Raw genomic sequence first — 24,559 nt, 5'->3', positions numbered from 1 at the left:
AAGAGAGGCAAACCAATTACATGGCTCTGAAAGTGTTGGCATTTTTAGAACTAAACATTTATTTACATATGAGGACGTATTTGAAGGAATTATCAATCTGTGGATTACAAAAAATGTATTTTCTATTGAAAACCTGTTACATCGGGACACCTGGGTGGCTCAGTTGCTTGTGTCTGCCTTTGGCTCAGGTCATGATCTCTCAGGTCCTGGGATCGAGTCCTGTGTCAGGCTCCTTGCTCAGCAGGGACTCTGCTTCTCCTCCTGCTTGCCAGTCCCCCTGCTTACGCTCTGTCTCTGACAAATAAATAAAATCTTAAAAAAAAAAGAAAAAAAAAAGAAAACCTGTTACATCTTTTCAATACTTTTATATTCAGTATTTTACTTTCTTGCTGTGGGAAAAACATCTAGTTCTGATTTTTCTCCTCCCTGGAGTTTCAGCCATTCATCTGGACGCCTTAGTGTACGAGGCCTGAGTAAAACTGAATGGGCTTTGTTCTCACTCCATCAGTTTTTGTTTGTTTCGTTTGTCTTCTTAACGTCCTTTATTTCTCTTGTTTTTCTTCGACTCACCCCACACATGTCATGTCTTACCTCTTTTTGGGCTTAAGTTTTTACACATAATCTTTTGTTCTGGGTCTCCCAAATTGTACCTTGAGGCTTTTCAAAGGTGCCAGGATACTATTTAGCAAATGTGATTACTGCATTTCTTTCTAGTAACTATGTTTTGAGAGTAATTTACTCATATCTTGGGAGAGAAAGATAGTGGTAAATCGGTAAAACGGTAGTAAGAGTCCCATCTTCCTGCACTCTGTCTTCAGGCGCTACGGATTCTGTGTGGTGGTCATGACTCTGTAGCTAGGTGATGGTCATCTTTGGTCAGACGCTGCTGCTGCTATCTCTGTGTCTTAGTCCAGAAGAAAATGTGGTGTTTTTCTCACACAATGGACTTATTCAGTTCTTTGTGGAGTGACTGAGGGGGTGGTGTTCAAGGCCCTTCCCAGCAATCAGGGACCTGTCTTTTAATCTCCAGTGCCAGCTCAACAGCTTTAATTCTCCTGCTGCTGCTTTCACCTCTAATTTATTGTTTGGCTGAGTCATCCAGCAACTACTTTTGTGTTCTCTTAATACAATTGCAAGGCATATTCTTTTGTATTTTTGTTTCTTACTTAGTAAACAAGTGGCTTATTCCATTCCGTTTATAAGTCATTTCTTTGGTTTCCCCCCCAAAATAATTGACCAGTCTAAAGAAACATAATTGTAGAGGGCTTTTACCAGTTGCTTTTCTTTTTAGATGGTGGGTGTAGGCTGGAGGAGAGGGTCTGTTCACAGTCTTCACCATCTACCATTTGTAAAATTCGGGGCATGCATCCTCTTGAGCCTCACACTTCATGGTTGTAAAATGGGTATAGTGTTCCTGACATTGTAGAATTGTGAGGATTAAAGGAGATAGCATACTTCTAGAAGGTGCCCAGTATGGTGGCGCCTGGGTGGCTCAGTCAGTGAAGCCTCTGACTCTTGATTTTGGCTCAGGTTATGATCTCAGGGTTGTGAGATTGAGGCTGCATCTGGCCTTGTGCTCAGTGGGGAGTCTAATTGAAATTCTCTCTCTCCTTCTCCCACTGCTCCCCCCAAGCTCTTTCTCTGTCTATAAATAAATCTTAAAAAAAAAAAAAAAGAAAGAAAAGAAAGAAAGTGGCCAGTGTGGTATGGAGACCAAATATGTGCTTAGGTAATTATTGTCATTGCTGATTTATCCTCCTCCCTCAATTTGTTGTCATCATTGTCACGATTATGACGTAAAGCCCAAAGGGAATTACGTATAGGTGAGCTTGTAATGGAATGTGGTGTTGACAAATCAGGTCTCTTGTTGAAGTTGTGTATAATTGTGGATTCTCTGATACACTCACCATCTTCATTAACATGAGAAAGTCCAAGCTTAGAGATAGGTCAGCATGTCTGACTGAAGTTACTGAGATGAGTTAATTGGTCTTTACTTAGCTGTTTCTGCGACTAGTGTTAGAGTTTTCTGAAATGCACTGTTTAACTGGATTTAGTTGCTCTCGGAAGTAGGCAGTTATTTAAACTGTTTATCTTTGCAAAAACAACACACAAAAAAGTATTAAGCACTTAAAACATTTACCTTTTCAGTGTGTATTTCTGTTTTATGGATATGATGAAAAAATTCTACAAAATCAGGTTTTATTTTATTTTTTTTAAAGATTTTATTTATTTGAGAGAGAGAGAGCACAGAGGGAGAAGGAGAAGCACACTCCTCACTGAGCAGGGAGCCTGATGTGGGACTTGATCCCAGGACCCTAGGATTGTGACCCGAGCCGAAGGCAGATGCTTATCCGACTGAGCCACCCAGGTGCCCCCAAAATCAGATTTTAAAGAACAGAAATATATAGTGATTAATCATTCAGCTTCCTTTTGCCTACACACTGGCATACTTTATTTTCTGTTTTTCATTTTAGAGTGTGAGCATACAGGCTGAAGGGGTTAGGTAACAGGACATTAAGTGACTTCTAGCTGTCCGTTTAGGGATGATTGAAATCACTGACGCTTACACAGAATGCAATGAAATCGTTTTTATGCAAAAATACTAGAAAAAAGATGTTTCTATTTGGAAAATACTCTAGCTCTTTGAATCTTTAGTGTGAAGTTCGCATGAGGTGAAAAAGGCCTGAGTGAGTGAAACATTTAAAATGGTGAAGAGTTTATCGTAAAGTTTTATATTCTGAATTTAACCCTTAAAATATTTTGAAAAGAGAATAAATATTTCAAGAGGACAAAGATTCTGTTTAGGGAGTTTGATTAAATCAGTGAAAAACTTGGATAACAGTTGCCCAGAACATTTTGATTTTTCTATCCAAAAATGATTTATTTCCAGATGATATAAAGACACGCCTTTAAGATACTGTAAGATATATTGTTGACTGAACTTTCTGCCTGAGATGCATTTCTGAAATGAGTAAATGGAATATTGAAATGTCATATGCAAGCTTGTCATTTGTGAATCCATTTTTTAAAACAATACTTAACATCTAATAGATCTTTTGTGCTATTAAAGATTTTCTTAAAAAAAGATTCTTATTTACATGTGGATAAGGAGGTCATGTGGTTTGTCTCTATTTTTTTGGTTACATGGGAAGTGTAATTATTTTCTGAGGAAGGGTGATGGAAAAGGAGCATGCTGTAATTGTAACTTGAGAATATGGTTACTATGGGGAATATATTGTGGAACCAAAAAGATAGAAAGTGTTGATGGCCAACAGTCAAAGACCAACTAAGACTGATAGAGATTTATAGAATGTCTGATTGTCAAGTTTGTAATTCTCCTTAGTAGCCCAGGAAGCAAATATAAAGAAGGTTGAGTGGTATTAGGCCACAATAAAGATAAAGTCCCTGCCCTCAAAAACTTCATAGTTTCATTGACTAAACAGAATGTTCTGTCTTAAAGCCCCTGAGTTTCTAAGCTCCCTGTAGACATGAACAGCCTAGTTCCAATTTATCTTATCGAATCTGTATTTTTGAGATCATCTCCAGGTACCTAGCTCAGTGTTTGGAGTATGTATTTGGTTAAATTAAACTGGTACTATGGAATCAAGTGCTAGAGGGGAAGCTGTGCGTTTACTCTTAAGAGTGGCTACCAGCACACAAAGTAGCTCATTTATAGAGGAATTACGCTGGTCTTCTCTTCAAAAACCATGTAGGCACGAGGAGAATACAAAGTGAGATATTTAAAGTTATGGGAAAACCAAACCTCCAACCACCAAACTAGAATTCTGTATCCCTGAAATTATCCCTCAAAAGTGAAAGAGACATAAAGATTCTCTGAAACAAAACAAGGACAATACTGCATTGGGAATTTGTCACCAGTACACTTACCTTGAAAGAAAGAAATGTTAAAAGAAAGATGATTTATAAATATTCCAGGCCATGGCTTGTCTTTTTATTTTTTTGATTGCGTTTTTTAGCATATTTTTATTGGCTTAAATATTTTGTTCCCAAAGCTTGATACCAAAATATATTGTGCTTCATTTCTGGAAATCATGTCTTTGACTGTTTTCAGTAAAGCTTGTTTAAAATCTTAGATATGGCATGAGTAGGCAGGGGGAGAAGTCAGGTTACATTGTAGGACCAATGACACAGACTCCTGACATCACCCTGAGTTTTGGAGCAAAAATGGCCTGTGAACGTTGTCCTGCATTGGACTGAAATGGCGAAGTATCCATACCCTCACCTTGATCACTCATTGGTTGTGGGCCTCCCTGGGAAGGATGTGACCTTCAGTGGGATAGCTTGCTGCCCTGAGGCCGTCCCTCAAAAGGCTGATTGCTCAAGGCTGTCTGCTGACTGTACTGCCAGCAGCTGGGGCAAAAAAAAACATTCCTTTTTTTTTTAAGATTTTATTTATGAGAAAGAGAGCAGGAGTGAGGAATGAGAGTGAGCATGAGCGGGGGGCGGGGGGGAGAACAGAGGGAGAAGCAGCACCCCCCCCCCCCACGCTCAGGACCGTGGGACAATGACCTGAGCCAAAGGCAGACGCTTAACCCACTGAGCCACCCACGTGCCCCAATAAGTCGTTCCTTGAAGGGGTATCTGGGAGGCACATCTCCAGGTCCACCTCAAATCTATAAGCCTGGGATCCATTTTATGTCTGGTAAGAGGCCCAATAAATATGGGGCAGAGGAATCTTAACAAATCTGCAAATGTGGACAAACCCGAGTTCCCTTACAAGAGCCACCTGCAAAGCCAAGGGCTCAAAAGCAGGGCTTCGGGAAACAGTGAAAGGAAGTAGGTACAAAAAAAAAATAGTACAAGTATAAAGTCTTAGATTTGTAATGTTCTTTTGTATTCAAGTCACAAAGCGTAAATATCAGACTTGTATTTTCACGCAGAAAGTATATGCTTTCCTCAGATATGATGCTGTTCTGAGAAATGCCTGACCTTTCAAGTTCAATTAATGACTCAGCACCTGGGAGAATGTTCCTGATTATTGTTGTCGTGTTTTTGTAACATCCTCTATGGTTCTTCGCCTGAGGAACAGATTACCTTTCCATGCGTTAGCAGTCAATATTATTAAAAGGGCCACTGCTGTCCTTTCTCTAAGCTTGATCTCTTGGACTGTTATTGGTTTGGCACAAGACACTATATAAATTATATACATATATACACCCCCAAATCGCGCCTTGCTTTGAAAATAGAATCTATGAATTGGCTTCTGTGTCTGTTTTAAGAGTTATTACCATGGGGATGAATAGTCTGCTTAGTTCTATGGTTGGCATGATTCTTTCAGGTTAGGGTCACCTGTGTTTTCTTACTACCAGTTGCCCACACTTAGGGCAACAGTTAAATTTCCATCACTAAAAAGTGAGTAGTTAGAATGCAAAGCCTGTCATTACTAAGAATTAGCTACATCAATGCTTTTAATCTGTTGATTATTTCCTTTCGTGCTAACTAGCAGGAGTTTACCCATTTCACAGTTTTAAACTTTTCCATTGCAATCAGAGCTGGTGGGGAATTATTATCCTGTAATGCAGTTGTAAACTTTTTATCACTTTTTGAAGCATTATGGGGGGGGGGGGTAGAAGAAAACCAACAGAAACATCATGATAAAGAAACTAGGCTTGTCCATTCTTAATTTTACTGAGGCACCATAGCATATGTGGCATATATTTTGCTTTACTGTATTTATATAAGCTGTGGCAGGGAATCAGCTGTCAGAAACCTGTAGGTTTCTATAGACATTAAAAGAAATGTTAAGGCGTTTCAGTTAGGTTTAAAATATAACACAAGAATGAGGAGGGGTGAATACAAGCAGAACAATGAATTGGGGGTAGTGATTTGATTTGGAGATACATCTGTGTACACACACACACACACACACACACACACACGTTTTCCAAATGGCCAAACTGAATATAATGAGAATTTCCTACTTGGGGTCCGTGCTCCTATAGCAAACCCAGCTCTGTACAGCTTTAGGTGTCAGAAGGTCAGTCAGCCAGGGAAACTGCGAGAACCCCAGATGCCACAGTCCTTGTGAGATGAAAACAATAAAACTAGTTACTTGTGTATAATTCAGATTTAACTCTTAAGATTTCTCGAGTGGAATGATGATCTAAGAGAGTTAGTAAATTTCAAACCCTGACAACAATATCACTTACTGAATTACAGTCTTTCTTATTTATTTAATAATTTAAATCTGAGGAGTCCTATATGCAACAAAGTTTAAATTAGTTCTGGTCATGTTATATCCTCTCTAACCCGTAACTCTCAGTAATCAAATGGTTCTCCTTTTGAATTGAAGAGCTTTTTCTCTCTTTCTTTTACTTCTGCATCATTAATACAGTTATAATCATTTCTGCTCCTAGGACGACTATGTGATTTCATTTACACCTAATGTACACACTACATAATAGGCACTCAGTAGATTTTTATTTATTTATTTGTTCTTTTAGGAGGCAAGGAGAGGCAGGATAATTAATCACCAACTTATATTAAATAAATTGAAAGATAAAGCTTTACACTGTCACTTCAAAACCTGCCTCTTATTACCATTTCACCGTTTGGAGGAATGCCTACTGTATCACTAACGCGTCCAGCAAGAGAGCATCCTGTGTGTGCATATGTACGTATATACATACATATGCATTTCTCTGCACTCTTTGCTGTCACTCCAGAGACAAACAGGCTTTGGACAAAACCTGGCACTTCCCTCTTGACTGTTTTTCATAAATCCACCTGGCACGTATCACTGTAGAACTTTTGTTCTAGTTCTTTTCCTGGACTTTGGCACATATTTGAATTCTGAGCCCTGCTGCCTTCTCCAGGTGATTTGTTTTTAAGCTGTTTTTTCCTGCAAACCACAGGGACTGAATTTTACATCCTATAGGTTCTTAGTCCCCTCCCCAAACCCATCAGTCTATGATCCTTGACAAGGATCTCTCTTGTTTCTTGCTGTTTTTCTGCTTGTATTCTTTTTCAACTTGTCTTTCATGTGAAAGAAACAATCCTTGCTTTATCAGGCTCTTTAATTTTTGTCGTGGAATTATCTTCAGGTATTAAACTCCCCACAAAGCCTTTCTATCCTTACTGGAAAAGAAGTGGCAATTTGCTTCCTGAAACCTTTCTATTTATTCAGTTTTCATGATCGACTGACTCCTCACTGGCTATCATATTAAAGTCTTCTGATCTTTTGTTTATACATAAAGTATGATTTCATTAGACTTATGCTGTGTTCAGCGTTTATACATATACCTGTGTTACTTGTGTGCTTTTAGTATGCGTATGTAGATATGTCATACAGATTAACCTAAAGGGCAAACTCTATTTTGTGTGTGTATTTATATCTCTAGCATAACCTAAAGGGAGAATCCTATATTTTTAATGAACCAGTCAGCCTACTGATGGATTCAGGGCAGGCTGCCCCAAAATATACTGCTTTGGCATATTGATTATTGTGAATTAAAGTCACTTAAGAAATAGCCCATGCAAGAAGGACACTGACTCTCTTCTCTCCCTCTGAAAGCAGGAAATAAATTCCCCATCTGAAGGGTACCCTCCCTGCACCTGGAGGGTAAAAAGCATCCTTATTGCCAAAGAGAGAGAATTCAAGTCTGAGAAGGCTGTATAAACAATCCTTGTTACTACTTCTTTACTAATTTCCTACCCCAAGCCCAAACCACTTTGTCTTAGCATTTCCTCACAAATATATTCTTTCTTTGTCTAAAAGAAATAAAAGCTGCCTGTTTCCAGTTACTTCTTTTTTTTTTTTAAGATTTTATTTATTCATTTGACAGAGAGAGAGACAGCCAGTGAGAGAGGGAACACAAGCAGGGGTGTGGGAGAGGGAGAAGCAGGCTTCCAGCGGAGGAGCCTGATGTGGGGCTCGATCCTAGAACTCCGGGATCACGCCCTGAGCCAAAGGCAGACGCTTAACGACTGAGCCACCCAGGTACCCCTCCAGTTACTTCTTTGAAACTCTTATTTCTATGAGCTTCCATACTTACGAGTTAATTTCGTTATTCTCCTGTTGTCTGTTTTATGTCAATTTAATTATTAGACCGAAGAAACTGGGAGGGGACAAAGGAAAAGTTTTCCTTTCCCCTTCAATACTGCATGAGACGAGCTTCCAACAATGTTTAAGATACTGTTGACAGAGCTTATGAATTTTTAAAATTCATATTTTTCCCCTCATTTGTATTTTTTCCCCCCTCATCCATCTCTCTGTCCTTTGGTGGTGAATCAGGGCTGTTGCAATGAGATTTCTACAGGTCTGACGTCCAAGGTCAGTACCGAGTAGTGGTTGGGGCACCGTATGACTAAGAATCACTAGTGTAACCCCATTGTATAATTTTTGATAAGGTAACAAATGTACAAAAATTAAGAAGAATAGTGTAAGTGAAAGTGCTGTGTAAACCATAGAATGTGTGCGTACACACACTCTGAGAGTGATTTCAGTTCATGCAGTTAGTGGTAGAGATGAAGTGCGTTGCTGCTATAATTACTGACAGCCTCCATAAAAGAATACAAATTGGTTTAGAAATCTAGCAGGTAAGTAGATCTGCTCACTTACCTTAATTTATTGGCATAGATCCCTGGGCTGTGGTATCCTAATTGAATGCAGAACACTGTTTGCTCCTGAGGTTAAACAAAGTAGATATTTCTAATGTTCCCTGACAGAATACCTAGGTGATCTTCTGTTTTGATACTGCATTTTATTTCATTGTTAAATGAATCAAAATGATGTAAATTGAAGACTCATGGTTTTAATGCATCTTATGCTATTTTAATTTGGGGCTGGGAAACCTTGAGGACTGATAGGTTTTTAACAATGAAACAGTATCTATTACTCGCAGATACTGAGTTGTCTGTAAACAAGCCCCTTTGCAAAATGGAGCAATGCCAGGAGAATCCATTTGGGGGTTGTGCATATGTATGTGTCTTTCTAAAAGAACTGTGTAAAAATCTACTGAAAATCCATGTAAGCTACAATTTAGTATGTACGTACTATACCATAGCAGCCAAATTTTAAAATAGTATTATAGTCGATATGAATTAATTTCTATATTTAAAGATATAGAAAAATTTTGACAAAATTTACTAACGGTCAGAAAAGCTGTCTTGTTCTTTCTGCATCTTAGTCTTCCCTACTGTTGAAATCAATTAATGGAGACTTTTTGGTGGTATTTGAAATATACCTTATATGTTAAGTGCACAATTTATCCTGGGAGTCTGAGATGTGGATTAGATTTTGACATCAAGTTCTGAAAGTTCATAAGCCTTAGGGACTGACTGACTCATGGGTTATAGTTTGCTTTCTTATTAAGAAGCCATAGAACTTTTCTGTTATGTGAATGAATACTGTAATACTCAAGGTCAATGGGAAATTAAGAATGACAACAGGCATCCTTACATAAATGAAGTGATGCTTTAATACTAGCATACTTAACATATTGGTTATCTTAAAAATGGAAGTTTGTGTTTGCAGTAAAAATTAAGGTGTGCCCTCTTTAAGATGGAAAAGGTGGCATTAGGTTAATGTGTAAAATGATCTTAACTTGGGAGTTACCCAACAGGCACTTTTGGTTTTGGATTAAATGTAACTAGAATAGGGGTGCCTGGGTGGTGCAGTTGGTTAAGTGTGTGACTCTTGATTTTGGCCCAGGTCTTGATCTCAGGGTCCTGGGATCGAGGAATCGGGCTCTACACTCGTCCTGGAGTCTGCTCGAGATTCACTCTTTCCCTCTCCCTCTGGTCTCCACCCCCCCATGAATTCTCTCTCTCAAATAAATAAATACATCTTTAAAAAATAAATATAATTAGAATAATCTAGGCAGATATATAGAAAATATTGCCACATGTATCAGTTTTATAAAAAGAAACACAAATGTGGTTGTTACTTTAAGGAATAATGTCCGACATTATTGAGAGTACTGAAAGACCTAACCTACTACCCTTTTTTGTTGTTGTTGTTGAAGATATAGATATAGAATAGGTCTACATTATGTTTTCTAAGTCAGAACTTGACACTGACAACATAAATGCAAGGTACATGTTTATTTTGGTTTGGAGGAAAAATGTTATGTATGTTTATGCCTTATATACACAATAAAAAATCCATTCTGACAACTAACAGAATGAATCCCGTTGATCTAAAAGAAAAAGGTGAAAAATCAGCAAGAAAAATTTGAAGTTACGGGCAAAGGGTTTTAATGAGGGATCACTGTTAAACTAAGAATTATATTAAAAAAATTTCTCTGTCAAACTGGGATAGATTTTTATAAGTGATCTACATACAGTTTTGGTGAGAGCGAAGTATAGCATCTGTGGAGGGTAGGGGAGGAAAAAGTTTACCTCAATCCTCTTAGGGTCTCTGGCTAGATCTGCAAATTGACAGAGATTAATAGGAGAAAAGAATACAGACTTATGTAATAAAAGTTTTCATGAGGGAGGAGCCTTCATAAAGAAATGAAGGAGTCCTGAGTATTTTTATCTAGGTTTAATGAAGAGTGGCCAGTCATGGAGCAATATGCTAGAACAAAGAGTATGGAGTAAGTATAGTAAACTGGGGGAAACTTAGCGAGGCCTGTTCGCTCTGATTCTTCTCAGTGTCCCTTTGTCTTCAGAGATAAGGATATTCCTTTCTTCCTCTCACATGAGGATTTTGTGACCTGTTTCAGGAGAGAAGGGCCGGGGAAAGTCAGAATGACTGTCCTACTTTTGCCATTTTCTCAAACCCCTTTACCTTAAAATATTCAATTTGCCAAGGTGCCATATTTCAGGGGTAGTATGTCCTGAACCATGTCACTCGCTCCCCTGTCCGAAACTTCTCAAGAACTTTCTTGGTCTAGAAAATGATTTAGTGGACTATCCCATAGCCTTTTGAACCGGTTTCTCCGTCCTGGACATTTCTGTGGAGACAAAAGAAAAGAAAAAGGTTAATGGTTAATGGTTAGAACAAACCATAAACATGGTTTTTGAGTCCAGAGGGCAGTCAGTCATCAAGAATATTTATAGGTATTTGACTCAAAGCATCTTTAGATGGGGTGAGGGCAGATGGTAGTAACCTGGCAGGTTTTCCTGGTTTGTAGTTCGAATGTCTCTGGTGGTAATCATCCGGTCCTCTGGTGAACTTTCTGAGTGGCTCACATAGCAACAGGCACGAAGGTTGTCCACCATGAGCTGTTGTGGTGATTTCTTGATGACATCAAGTTGTCCAGCTTCAACTTGCAGGGCTTTAGGAAAGAGGCAGTTTTAATTTTTAGTGATGCCAAGTCAGAATGGTGGGAGAAAAATTGGAAACATTAGTTTGGAGAATTGTAGCTAGATGTTGGAGGAGACTAGAAGAAATCAGGATCTGGCGCTTTATAAGTAGGTAACAAAACCTTAAAGACAGTGAAGGGGACTAGAATTTAATACCTGTGGGGGTGTGCTCTAGTTTTACATTGAAACTTAATTTTTGTGTCTGTAGTCGCCCCCCCCATTTTTATCAAAGATAATTTAAGTAAGACCGATTTGTTTGCAAAATAAGTCTCGTTTCATTAATTTGGCCTGATTATTTATATCAATGCAGCAAGAAGAATGATTGGCCATATATGCTTTTTTTTTGTTAAAGTAATCTTTGCTGGAACTTCTAATGAGGAATCTCAGATCGGACTTTGGAAAGCCTCTTGAGGCTAGGAAACCAAGCCAATGACTCCCTGTCAGATTTTGCCTGCAACACTAACAGATGTGGGTAAATTCCTCTCTTCTTGAGGTCCCCCGAATATCCTGAGGTTCCTAGATCAGCTAGGAAGTGACCTTCCTTACTTACCAATCAGGCAGAGATCCTATAAGCAAGCTACTAGGCAGTTTTTAGAAGGGAAGATTTATAAGCATTGGCTCCTTAAAGTCAACCTTAGTTCATTAAAGCTGTCCAGTCATACCGGATTCTGTGCATATCAGTCTCAAATATGGCACTCCAGTCAAAATCTTTCCGATATAACCAATGTTTACAATGGTGTCCTGTTGCAAGAAGGACAGACTCTTACTGAACTTATGCAAATAATTATATTGCCATGAAAATAAGACTACTCACTAAGAGTTCTCAAATTCTGAAGGGATGAGGTAGGGAGAAAAGATCAGTGTCTTCAATTCTGTTTACAAAAATATAAGTTACCAAATTGCTTTGAGTTATAGATAGCTCATGAGAAAAGAGGAAAAGGTTTCCTTAAATCTGAAAAATACAGCAAAAGTGCTGCTTCAAATAAAAGTTGTAATCACCCACATCAGTTCATTCAGTCCCTTGTAATTAATTCTTATTTTGCTTAATCTTTGGTTAACAGGTTTATGGATCCATCAGTTTCTTCAGTAGTTCTGGAATTTCTTACCCAATCCAGTGGCATAGTCTCAGAGTTTTTCAAGTGACTCCATCATGGAGCATTCTCATAGTAGATGATTGTAAACACTTTCAGTAACTCTGTGGATGACAGAAGACTTAGAAATAGTCATGGTTAAAATTCTGGTGAGAGTCGGTTTGAAAGGAAAATTTAGTTATTTCTGTGGTATACAACAATTTAAGATAACTGGACAGAGTATTGACAAGTTTCTGTGAACTTTGTACAACTTCTAGAATACCTATATTATTAATAAGATGTATCCATAAGCATGTAACCGGTGAGTGTTTATCACACTTCTTACCTGACATCTTTCTCATGTAATCTACCATACCAAATAAACCTAATTATATTAACTTCTCTCTTCTATAAGAGGAGAGACAAATCCTTTGAGATTTTCCAAGGGCCCTCTGGGAAACTTAATCATCTCTCGAAAAGACTGGGAATTTTGTCAAAACTACCAAAAGGTTTGGATAGTTGACTAAATAGGATCACAGATGACTATAAAATAATACTTAATTATCTAACCAAAGTGAAAAAAAGATTTTAAAGGCAAATACAGAGGATTACCTACTTGTGAACAAAATTCTTTTAAAATGGAGAAAACTCAGTTTTCTTAAGTAATCAATGACCTGATGAAGACAACATGAAGTACAGGAAATTATTCTGAGACAATATCCAAAGTAGGTTACTTAAAAGGTAAAGAAAACTCAGAGAAGCAGTGGTGTTTTTTATGCTAACTGTTCATTACTTAACCACTTTTTTACACTATGCTGTGCTCTTTACATGCATTATTATAAATTATTATTATAAATTCAGTGTCTCTGAAGAATATACTATTATTTTCATATTGTAGACAAGCAAACAGACTTAGCGGAGTCAGTTGGCCAAAGTCATACAGCTGTAAGTAACAGCACTGGTATGTGTGCTAGTTTTACATATGAACCTGAGTTGTTTACAGCTATATTCTATGGCCTACATTAATGATTTGCTTAAGGTCATGGCACTAAATTGTAGAGCTGGGGGGAAAAGTTAAGCTTTTTGGTTTCGAATCCATGGCTCTTTTGACCATCACATTTCACCTGTGACATAAGTTTATTGACTCTGTTTTCCATACCCCATGTCCCGAATACAAAGGAATTAGATACTAGTGTTAGAATCGTCATCGAAAGGGCTTAAAACTGCAAACTAAACAAAGATTAAGAATTGGTTTGGAGGATCAGTATTTTATTCACTGAAAATAAACTTGAAAGTAATTCTTAATATTTTGCCCAACCAGGCTTAACTTTCATTGTATTTAACATTTCAGCCAAAGGCTGTATAGTTACATATTCTTCTGCTTGTGCAAACTCTAGTCCAGTGATATTCAAAGAAGTTAAATTGCTTTTAAAATGGATATAGCCTCTGGAAATTTCATATCAGTGTATCACTGTGACAATAGCTTCGGATCTCGTTGAAGCTTTGCTGTAATGGCTTCTCTTTCTATGACTGTGTCTGATTTAAGTGCCCTCTGCCACCCCTACTTATTGGTAACATTTGAGCTTCAAGGATGACTTGATGTGCAAATTTAATTGCAGGTTTTATTTTTGAAGGATGACATAAGCTATGTCATCCTAACAGCTATTTATACAGCTTTTTCTAAACTGCTGCTCTGAAAACATATGCATTTCATTCTGTCTATTGTAATGCCTCCTGATTTAATTTTTCAAGGCTGCTTGCTCAGTTAGCTTGCTCAAGTATACATATGACGGTTCTTGGCAGTATTTCAGTAGGTATAAGCTTTGAAATTAAATTTGGAAATTTCTCCTGATTTTTTGAAAAGGTAGCTCCTTACAAGCATTTGCAGTCTGTGCTCTGTATTTGCCGACCTGCCCCCCTCCCTTTCATCCTCCACGACGTTCTTCCCAGTGCTATAGCACATGATTATAGTTCTTAGGAGACGCTAAGTCTTACTATCTAGCTAATGTGGTAATTTCTTGACTGTATTACAGAGTTATGGTAAAAATACTCTGGAAAGGATCAGTAGTCTAATATGAAATGCCTTTTTCTTTCCAAATGGCACTTAAGAATCCAGAAGCACCCCATGATTTTAATAAACTAAAGTAGTCCTATTTTTTTTCTCTTTTTTTTTGAGTTTAACTTTTTGTGGAAAGCACAGGTTTGGGGGATGATGTGTTTAAAAAACGGTGTTTTACAAGGAACCTCCTGTCAGTTCTTTTGATATGCATTCACTGAGCCAGTTATGTGGAATGCTAGCACCTTCTGAGTCAGGTGAAATGAGGAAGCTCTGAGTGAAATCTTACTAGTGATAGGAAATACTGGTACTATATGCCAAACGTTTCCATTTTTCCTGCCTCCCAGAAATTCTTTATACTTACTGTACTAAATTTAGCAGAATTTATTTAAATCAGAATTTTTCAGCATAAATTGAAGGTTCTATGAAAAGCGTTGTTTCATAATTTGTGAGGTGAATTGACAGATGTCCTCATAAGCAACTAATACTTTTTCCTCATGTATCATTAGATTTCCTGACTATTCGGCGATTTCATTTTTTTCTGAAAATTTACCATTTTATGTGGAAAAGCGTCAAACTACCATTTACTATGTTTTAGCCAAAATCTAATTAAATAGATTTTCTGTTTTTAACTTTGAGCTATGTAAATATTCTAGAATAGACCTGAATGAGAGCTTACAAATTTGTCTCATTGATCTCACATTTTTACAGGTAAGGAAATGGAGGCTGAGAGAGGTTCAGTTACTTGCCCAAGGGTACAGAGCTATTAAGTGGCAGACTGGGTGCATTAAACACAAGCCTTTAGTTCCTTAGTACTGAGATCTTTACACTTTACTACTTGTCTTTGCTTATAGGACACGAATAGAAAGGAGAAATCACTTTTTTTTCCACCATTAGTTTTTTTTTTTTTTTCTTTTTCTTTTTGAATGTAATTGCCAAATAAGAGTGTGACTTACCGGACCTGTATGGTGATTACTAGGTTGAAAATGACATTTAAAATCCATAACCAAGTGCATTTGTGTGGTGTTTCCCTGAGTATATACCTAAACTTTGCCAGTTTAAGGTGAAACTACCATTTGCCCTTATTTACCCTGTTACATAATTTTGCAGTTCATTTTTCTCAGATCAGTATTTCCCTAATTTATAAGAGACTCAAGCCATCTGTAGACTTGAAAATTTAATTATGCTACCATTCTTCTAAATAACTTACGTAAGAATGAATATTCTTGATCCTGCTGTTTATATTTATTCATCCCAAGAAGTGTCCGTTGTATGTTTGTTTTGTTTTGTTTTCCACCTTTAATCCAGATTCTATCCAAGCAGCGACTCCAAAATGATAGTGACTCATTCAGTCTTTTTTCGTATGAACAAGTTGGTTCTTCGTCTCATTCACATGCCACGCATATTTGCTCTTTTGTATGCCTGTAATATATTAATAAATTTACATGATTCTCCCCAAATATGAATTATATTGCACTGCTACTTCATCTCTAGGTAAGTTATTAAAGCATTTGGTTGATCATTCTGCCCATATGAATTGAGCTAGCTTAACTGGTATGTAGTTGAGATTTGACGATATGCAATTTAGAGTTTAGAAACTTCTTTTGGATTCTCATATTAGTAACATATTAGTTTCTTTCTTCCATTAAAAAAGACTTTTAAAGTCAGAAGGAGCAGAAGGGGTGGTTTACAGAACACAAAGCAAATGGTGATAATCTTAGGAGAGGAAGTAATGAAAGACGAGGAACTGTGATTGAACTTACAGGAACTGAGAATGAAGTTCTGCCATATTTTCAAGGTGAACATATTGTGACATTGTTAATCCATTCTGCTTGCCTGCCTTAATAACGTATGTTAATGACTTCCTGTCATTGCAGATCCAGTGGTCTTACTTGTTACGTTTTGGTACAGCTTATCTTGTCTGCCTCTATATTTGCGGTTACAAAGTGTGGAATGTAGGGCAAGGTTACCAGTAGAGAGGTGTGGGTGTACAATTTCCAGCTTCCTTCAGTAGTTACAGGGAAACCTGCAGCAAACAAATCTGCTGTGTTCCAAATATATTTCTCATGGCTGCTCTGGTAAACTGCCCTATCGTAGAAGGGTGAGACAATCGACAAATACCTGTGAGCCTTGCTTAGATTAGTCCCATGTCTTTGGCATCCTGAGTGTGCATATGAGTGAATGTAGTTTTAGTCCATGCAGTTTTTTATTAATATTCTTTATAATGATTAGTTATATACCAGTCTGAACTAGATTAATCTTTTATAAAGCCATTATTAACAGCTCTAACTGATGGTTTAGAACCAGAAGGTATATCAAAATTCTGTACTTGGACCATGGGACAAATATAAACAAGGCTCATGGGTTTTGTTGAGTCCCTCACCCTTCTAAGGGAGGGCATTTACCAGAAGTAGCCATAAGAAATACTATGTATTTGGAATGTGATAGATGTGGTTGCTGCACATTTTCCCATGACTATTGAAGGAAGCTGGAAATTGCATACATACATCTCTACTGGTAACCTTGCTCTCCAGCCCGGAATTAAATGTACCAGTTAACTTATTATTAGGAAAATGACTGTCTTAGGAGTATAAATGGCCTATGTCTAGGCAGCAATATTTTTGGCATTTAGCACACCCATGGACCTAAGAGATGATACCTTTAAAAAGATGGGTTGGAATGGGCGTACCCTGTAAGATCCCTTTTGTCTTTCAAGTTCAGCAAGACAATTGAAATGTTGTATTGGAGTTTTGTGATTATAATATTTATTTAGAAAAAGGCTTTCCCTTGTGCTACTGATCTCACCAACGAGATATTAGCACTTTCTGGTGTTCCCCTCATTGGTTTCAAAGCTTTATTATTTTTCTCTTCTCACTCCTTTAATAGTGCTGCCCCATATCCTGTCCTTTTTGTTTATGATGCTCTTCTGTTGCAGTCTGGGGTCCCCAGGATACAAACTCTGAGATGGAAATTAGTGTGCTGGAAGTTTCTTAGAAAGTGCTCTTTGGATCGACCCCTGTGGGAGGGAAGGGAGAAACCAGTATTGGGCAGAAGGGAAGTTAGGCTATTGTGCAGTCTTTTTTTTCTTTTCTTTTCTTTTTTTTTTTAAAGATTTTATTTATTTGTTTGACAGAGAGAGAGAGCACAAGCAGGGAGAGCGGCAGAGAGAGAGAGAGGGAGAAGCAGGCTTCCCGTTAAGCAGGGAGCCTGATATGGGGCTGGATCCTAGGACCCTGGGATCATGACCTGAGCTGAAGGCAGACACTTAACCGACTGAGCCAACCAGGCGCCCCTATTGTGCCCTCTTAATGGAGATCTGACCCAATGGGGAGTTCTGAAGCTGGGGGGCTGTTCACCATTGTCTCTAGTCAGGGAGAGAGGGCCAAGTCTTTATATTCCCCATGTCAACCAGTCTTCGGATGTGGGCTGCCCTGGGAAGGGAGCAAGAGCTTGTGTGAGGAGAAGCTTCAGCCAAGGCTGTTCTCAAGAGAGCTGATAGCCGAGGGCTGTCTGCTGGCAGCTGTACAACAGGGGAATAAATCATTCAGTCCTGAAACGGGATCTGGGTGGCACATCACAGTTTCCACTCCATCTTTTTTGCAAGGGTGCTGGAGATGGTTCACAATGGCCTGGGGGATGGGTCAGAATTCCAGCAATGAGAAGTTGCAAGGGCAGAGGGGTAGACATAGTAGAGAGGGGAAGTTGGTGTGGAGTAGATCCTACCATATAATTGAGTTCCTGCATTGATTAGTGTTTTTCTAAGTAAGTTTTTAAAATTCTGTGTATCTATACTAACACTATTCTCTTTTTAAGTTATAGAAACTCGATGAAAACTCTGGGTGTTCTATGCAGAGTGTGTGTATATCTTTGTATATAAGTTCTGTATGGTTTTTGTAAAACCTACTTTTTTTCAGTTTCCTATTCTTTATAGGCTTTTTTTTTCTTCCTCCATTTCTTAATAATAATGCTTTGTTTTTCTGTCTTCATATTACAAAATATGTGCTAATTTTTCTGTTTGGTATACTTGTTAATGCCCAATCACAGGAAATCATTTTCTTACATATTTTGTTATTTCTAAATTAACAGGCTCATCTTCAGTGGGGATAGTTTTTTGGTTTTGGTTTGGTTTCGTTTTTCTAGCTTGTAGAGATCCCATGTGGCCTTGTTTATGGAATGTTACTCTAAAGTAGTTTCATGTTTGTTTCTTCCAGATACTCCAGGGATATCATAAGCACAGACCCCAGTTTTATCTTAATTTCTTAGCTTGAAGATTCTCATACAAATTCAGACTTCAGAACTGTTGTGACACAGGCGTAGGGCTTTTAATTTCTGCTTGTAGCATTTCCTCTGCACTTTATCCAGATTGTCGGAGACAAGTTCCCTTGAAGTCTTATTAAGACAGTGGGTGGATTTGTCCTGTTCTCATCATTTTTTAACGTGATTGCAGCCTTTTGAAAATAGCTCTGGTTTTATGAAAGGACCTCAGCACCAAATTTATACCTTGTGTGCCTGAGATCTCTTCCTCTGCCCTTACATGGCCACCAGAGCACAGTTGGGGAGGTTGTATCCCATGTTGAGGAAAAGGAGGGCCAGAAATCTAGCCTAACTCTTCCCCCGAGAGAGCACCTTCTTCTGATCTCCTTACTTGAGGGGGCGTCTCCTCCTTACCAGTTTCTGTTAGACTTAAGTGCTAAAGAGACGTCTGTGATCCTTCCTGGAAGCCATAACTGGCAATATTTGCCTTTGCGCATACCAACTAGTACCAGTGGATTTTCTTTATTGTCAGTAAAGCTGTGTATTTATTTTTAAATCTTGTTACACTCTTTTTCATTTTTTCCCTGCCTCTCTCGTGGAAGGTCTTCTTCATTAGCTCATTTAACCATATTGCTGTACCTGGAATTCCTACAAGTTACTTAGTAACCTCTATTCCTCAGAGTCGACGTCTTTACAATGGGAATAATAATAGGCTCTGTCTGTATAGTGTTAGTTTGGAGCACATAGTAAGTTCTCAATTAGTGTTAGCCGTTATTTTTTGCACCGTTTAAAGCGTTGCTTTATCACCTTAGGGAAGAGTTGGACATGTAGTAGTGGTTGTGTTTACTTACTTAACAAGAAGAGGAAGTCTTAGTTAACGCCCTAGAGAAACCAAAGGAGAAACTTTGTTCACTACAGTGCAATGCCGAAACTGAATCTTAGAGTCCCACCCTTTCTGTTGATATGCCGAAGGTCACTTGGCACCAAGAGGAAACTGAGAGGAATGTCCTCTCAGTGTTGCCTGGAAGATCGCTTAGAGAAGTCTTGCCTGGATTGTGTGGATAGGTAAGTTTGAGTTTGTGAATATTTACTTTGCTAAGGAGGGCTCTCAAAGGCATAATTATTACAGAGGATATTTGTAGACCTTGAAACATGCAGTAATACTTTTAGCCCCAGTTAGCCTTTTGACAATATTATAAATTCCCATTTGGTATTCCAACTGGATTCTGAACTTGTTGAAATTGGTACCTCAGGTTCCTCTAGAGTCCTGCCTCCTGCCTCCTACCTCTTGGGGATTTAAAGGATTTCCTTCTCTTAGGTCATGTGTTTAAGAGAATAATTCCTCTCCATCCCCCCAGAGTGTAGGTAAGAAGAAATCTGTTGACTAATAATAGTTGGGGAAGCATAGACATAATCTATCAAGTTTTCTTCAAATGACTTTTAAATTATTCTGATATGCAAAATATTGTGATTATCCTATAAATATTAACTGCTTTGGATTGTTTATACAATGTTAGTTGTACTACGAAAATTTGCTTATTACCAAGTTCAGTTTTCTTAGGTTGTTATTGGCTTTGAGTCCACAGACTTAACACTGCCAAATTTCTGTGTAAACATTTTGCTTGGGACCTAAAATGTAGTGAATATGTGTATTTAAAGTTTTTTTTTTTTCCTTCCCCTAAACCCATGTATATTAATGGAACTTGTAAACATTTAAAGAGCCAATTAATGGAAATTTTTAAGGAACAACTCTTTCAAAAAATTCAATTATGTAATTATGTTGTTTTAAATATAAAATTTGAGCCTTGTGAGAAATATATATAATTCTTGTATGGAGATCTAATTTTGTACCTCTTATAGATTTGTTACATTTAATTTTATTCGGGAGGAGTCTTTTCCTTGTTCTGTTACTAGTGATTAAGTGCAAGGTTAAGATCTATGCTATTTAAAAACAAGAGTTAATATTGTATCACAGTAAACTAGATGGAGAACAAAAGCAAATAACTGGTTACATCTCTGTTTTGGTGCTGGGAAATGTAATGCATTCTTGAGTTCAGAAGCCATGGTTATGCCTGTATTGATCTTTTTGAAGTCCATTCTTGGATATGTTGATTTTCCTCTAATTGTCTGTTTCACTTTTCACCAAAAACTTTACCCATACAAGCATCACGTACATAGTTGTTTGGTAGCATATACAGGTGAGGTTCCTTGGAAGGTTTATGGCTTGAGTTATTCTTAACCTTGTTGCAAAGCTTTTGTCGGCTTTGTAGGCCAAATTCTAAAGCAAGTGCCAGTGTCAGGTTTGGTATAAATTTCATATATGCTCTGGGAATGGTATGTGAAGTATTTTGTCCTTTGACCTGTTCTCACCTTAAAGAGGATATCCCTGCATCTCCTGTACCTGGGGTGTTTTAAAAGTGGTTTCTGTTTTTCTACAGATAGGCTCGGAAACACTTGCTTCCGTTTAAGTAAATTATATATTAGAGAAAATGACTTTGGAGAGGATAAGATGTTTATACTCATTTTCTATGTAATTCTGAAAGAAGTTGTGTAGAGAAGTTTCCTTTTCAGTTTATTTTTCAGAGAAATCATGTTTCTTTAATTCATCAAGGTACTGTCTCAGAGTTTTAAGCAGACAAAAATTAGCGTATTATATTGTAGATTTTTAAGTAATAGTTTACTTGAATTGTATAAACTTTTTGTGCAGATGATATACCGAAGTAGATATTCTTTTTTTTCTTTTTCTTTCTTTCTTTTTTTTTTTTTTTTACGAAGTAGATGTTCATATAGTCTTTTGATCATTTTCCCTGTAGGATAGTTCTAATTTAATTAAACTAATTATTCTTTAAAAATTCTTTTTTATTTTAGGGATGCCTGGGTGGCTCAGTCATTTAAGCGTCCTACTCCTGATCTTGGCTCAGGTCCTGATTGCAGGGTCCTGAGATTGAGCCCCTCCTTGAGCAATGTGCTGGGCTTGGAGCCTGTTTAAGATTTTTTTCTCTCCCCCTCCTTCTGTCCCTTCCCCAAACCTTGTCTCAACTCTCAATCTCTCCCTCTCTTAAAAAAAAAAAAAAAAATTATTATTTTTTTAAATTTAGAGTTGAGGTTTGTATATGTATTTTTAATTTTTTTAATGAAACATTTTTTGGATTTTTCAGCTATATGAAAATATATTTCTTATTTTAGTTAAAATTTGTGACACTTCTGTCTTATGTATAGAATATATTAACTAGATTCAGAAAAAAAAGAAAAAAGGTAGATTCAACAATATGATTGGAAGAAACTTGTGGTAGTTTTAATTCTTAATATATTTTCTAAAATTTTAAAGCAATATGTGAAATACTATCTCTTTGTATTTGGCAATGTAAAATCTGATCTGAAATGGAGTGTGGGTTTCTTAAGCTTGCCTTAGACCTTATATGAACATTTATCCAAGAAGGCTCTGCTTTGGGGAACATTGGTATACAGTTTCTTAAGGATAAAAATATATTGTGTCAGATATTTAGATATAATTCAGAACCATATTATTTAACTTTCCTAATTTTATGATCCTAATGATCAGATTTAAATATCTGATAATATTATTATTGCTATTAGGTTGCCTTATATTCTTTTTTTCCTTCATTGTTTCTAAAAATATATTTCCCTCTGATTTTGCAGGTCATTTCTTTTTATTCCACTATTTTATGTAGTTTGCCAGACCAAATGACACAGTTAAGATCCATTAAGTAGAGCTGTGAATATCAATCTTGGACACAAAGCTGGGGATTGTTGTTGGGAAAGCCCTCCTGCTGCTCTTGCTTGGCATTCCAAAGACTCTGAATGAAGTCTCTTAACTTATTCAAAGCGTGGATTTGTGAAGGCCAGTTGGGCACCCTTTTGCCCATTCATAACTGATGTTGTACTCTTCTGGTTAAAAATTTTCAGTGGCTTTCCCATTTCGCATCAGATAAAATTCAAAGTTTGTTGTGTAACTTATATTATGCCCTAAGCTTCTTGACCTTCATGCTTTATATGTATCTCACATTTCTTGCCTTTTTCTTTACTCATGCAGCAATTAGAAAGTCTTTCCCTCATAATCAAAATTCACCTCATCCTAAAGTCTACTAATCACCCCCATTAAGTTTTTCCTGGCTCCTTCTAACAACATGGAAAGTGATCTGTTTTTTTCTGCATTTTCTTAAGGTGCTTCATATTATGTGTTAGTTATTTTTACATATGTTATAATATGTTCTTTAAAGATTTTATTTATTTGAGAAAGAGAGAGAGCATGAGGGGGAGGGAGAGAGAGAATCTCAAGCAGACCCCCTGCTGAGCGTGGAGCCTGATACAGGGCTTGATCTCCCAACCCTGAGATCGTGCCCTGAGCAGAAACCGAGTGTTGGACACTTAACCAACTGCGCCACCCGGGCGTCCCAACACATGTTATAATATTTTACAACGCCTGTATAACAGTGACTGACTTTAAATGATCCACTGAGTTAAGTCTCTTACTCTCTTACTAGGATGGGTGGAGTTGGTTTTGTCACATTTCTCCTATTTTTCCTTGTATTCAGTAGATGCTCATAAATTTTGGTGACTGAATAAATGGAATGACATGACAGTGAGTTATTGACTACCAGATATTTTATTGCTCTGTTGGAATGGACATGTGAGGACAGGGGATCAGTTAGGGAGCTAAGCGGTTATGGCATGACTGTCTGAATTTGGGCTGTCCCCAGAAGGGACAGCTGAAGAGACATCAAAGATGCAGTTAAGAAATGTTTTAGATCGGGGAGCCTGGGTGGCTCAGTCGTTAAGCGTCTGCCTTCGGCTCAGGGCGTGATCCCGGCGTTGTGGGATCGAGCCCCACATTGGGCTCTTCCGCTAGGAGCCTGCTTCTTCCTCTCCCACTCCCCCTGCTTGTGTTCCCTCTCTCGCTGGCTGTCTCTCTGTCAAATAAATGAAAAAATCTTTAAAAAAAAAAAAAAAGAAAGAAATGTTTTAGATCATGTTTAATGGCTCAATACTGATAAAGAAAGAACAACTTTTTCTAGATAAAGACTTTGGGCTGATAGGAAATTGAAGAGTAACACAGGCTTTGTAGATCGTGACTACGGTTCTGAGTCAGAGAACATTTGTCACGAGTTTGTAGTTTGGGAATGAATACAGTCAGTTCTGCTATAATGCTTGTTTTGAAAATGGGAATTTATTCCTACGTTATTGGTACTGGGGAACGATTTGAGGATAACGTAAATTTCACATTTGTTATATGTGATTTTGTCTGAGAAATAGGAGGTGAACACAGAAAGTGCCACCTAGCTGAACTGAGCCACATAGGAATACACAAGGCATGTGCACAGACCTCAGACATCTTCCAGCTACCTCACTGCATTGCACGCTGTGAGCCACAAACACCTATATCTTGTTTTATAATTTTCCCTCCAATTTCAGATAACCCTTTACCCACCCTTTCACAATAACTCACAAGCTATAACCCTTTGGACAGCCCACTCGGCAGGCAAACTTCAGGTCTTTTTCAATGTCAGGTACCAGGTTTATTGTAGTTTTTATTTATTTCTAACCATTTAACGTGTAAAACTGTGTTGTGATCTTTATTAGGTTCTTTTCTTTTTTATGAAGTGTCACTGACAAGAGTTTTTGAGTGTTGTGCTTGTCACGCCATTTTCTCCATAAGCCCTGTGATTTTTTAGTGATGGGATTTTTGCCTAGCATCACGATCTTTGGGGATATGTGTTGCGTTAAAACAGAACTGGCCATACTAATTGTTAACGTGCAGTGTGTGAACTGATGGTTCTGTCTCTCTGCTTCCTTCATTTCCACTCTTCCTCTTCCCGCTTTTTTGACAGTGAAAGACACTAAACAGTCCCTGTAAGGAGGAACACAGCACAACAGAGCAAAATGCCAG

At 37.7% G+C, this 24,559-nt stretch overlaps 1 protein-coding gene across 5 annotated transcripts in view; it reads left to right on the top strand.

Moving 5' to 3' along the window:
* EPS8 (EGFR pathway substrate 8, signaling adaptor) overlaps positions 1 to 24,559 on the top strand; it is a 175,387-nt gene that overhangs the window by 56,435 nt on the left and 94,393 nt on the right. Inside the window, exon 1 of one of the 5 annotated variants that reach the window (XM_045781421.2) lies at positions 19,381 to 19,716. The exons of the other annotated variants lie outside the window; for them this stretch is intronic. The gene's annotated coding sequence lies outside the window, so the exon portion shown is untranslated. Of the gene's footprint in view, positions 1 to 19,380; positions 19,717 to 24,559 lie in introns of those variants that run through there. 5 annotated transcript variants of the gene reach the window in all.

The sequence above is a fragment of the Ursus americanus genome, chromosome 25, assembly GCF_024610735.1.
Source record: "Ursus americanus isolate L20-20 chromosome 25, mUrsAme1.1.p, whole genome shotgun sequence".
NCBI classification, from domain to species: Eukaryota; Metazoa; Chordata; class Mammalia; order Carnivora; family Ursidae; genus Ursus; species Ursus americanus.
The sequence above is the reverse complement of the archived record's forward strand: the minus strand, read 5'-3'. Positions and strand labels throughout refer to the sequence as shown.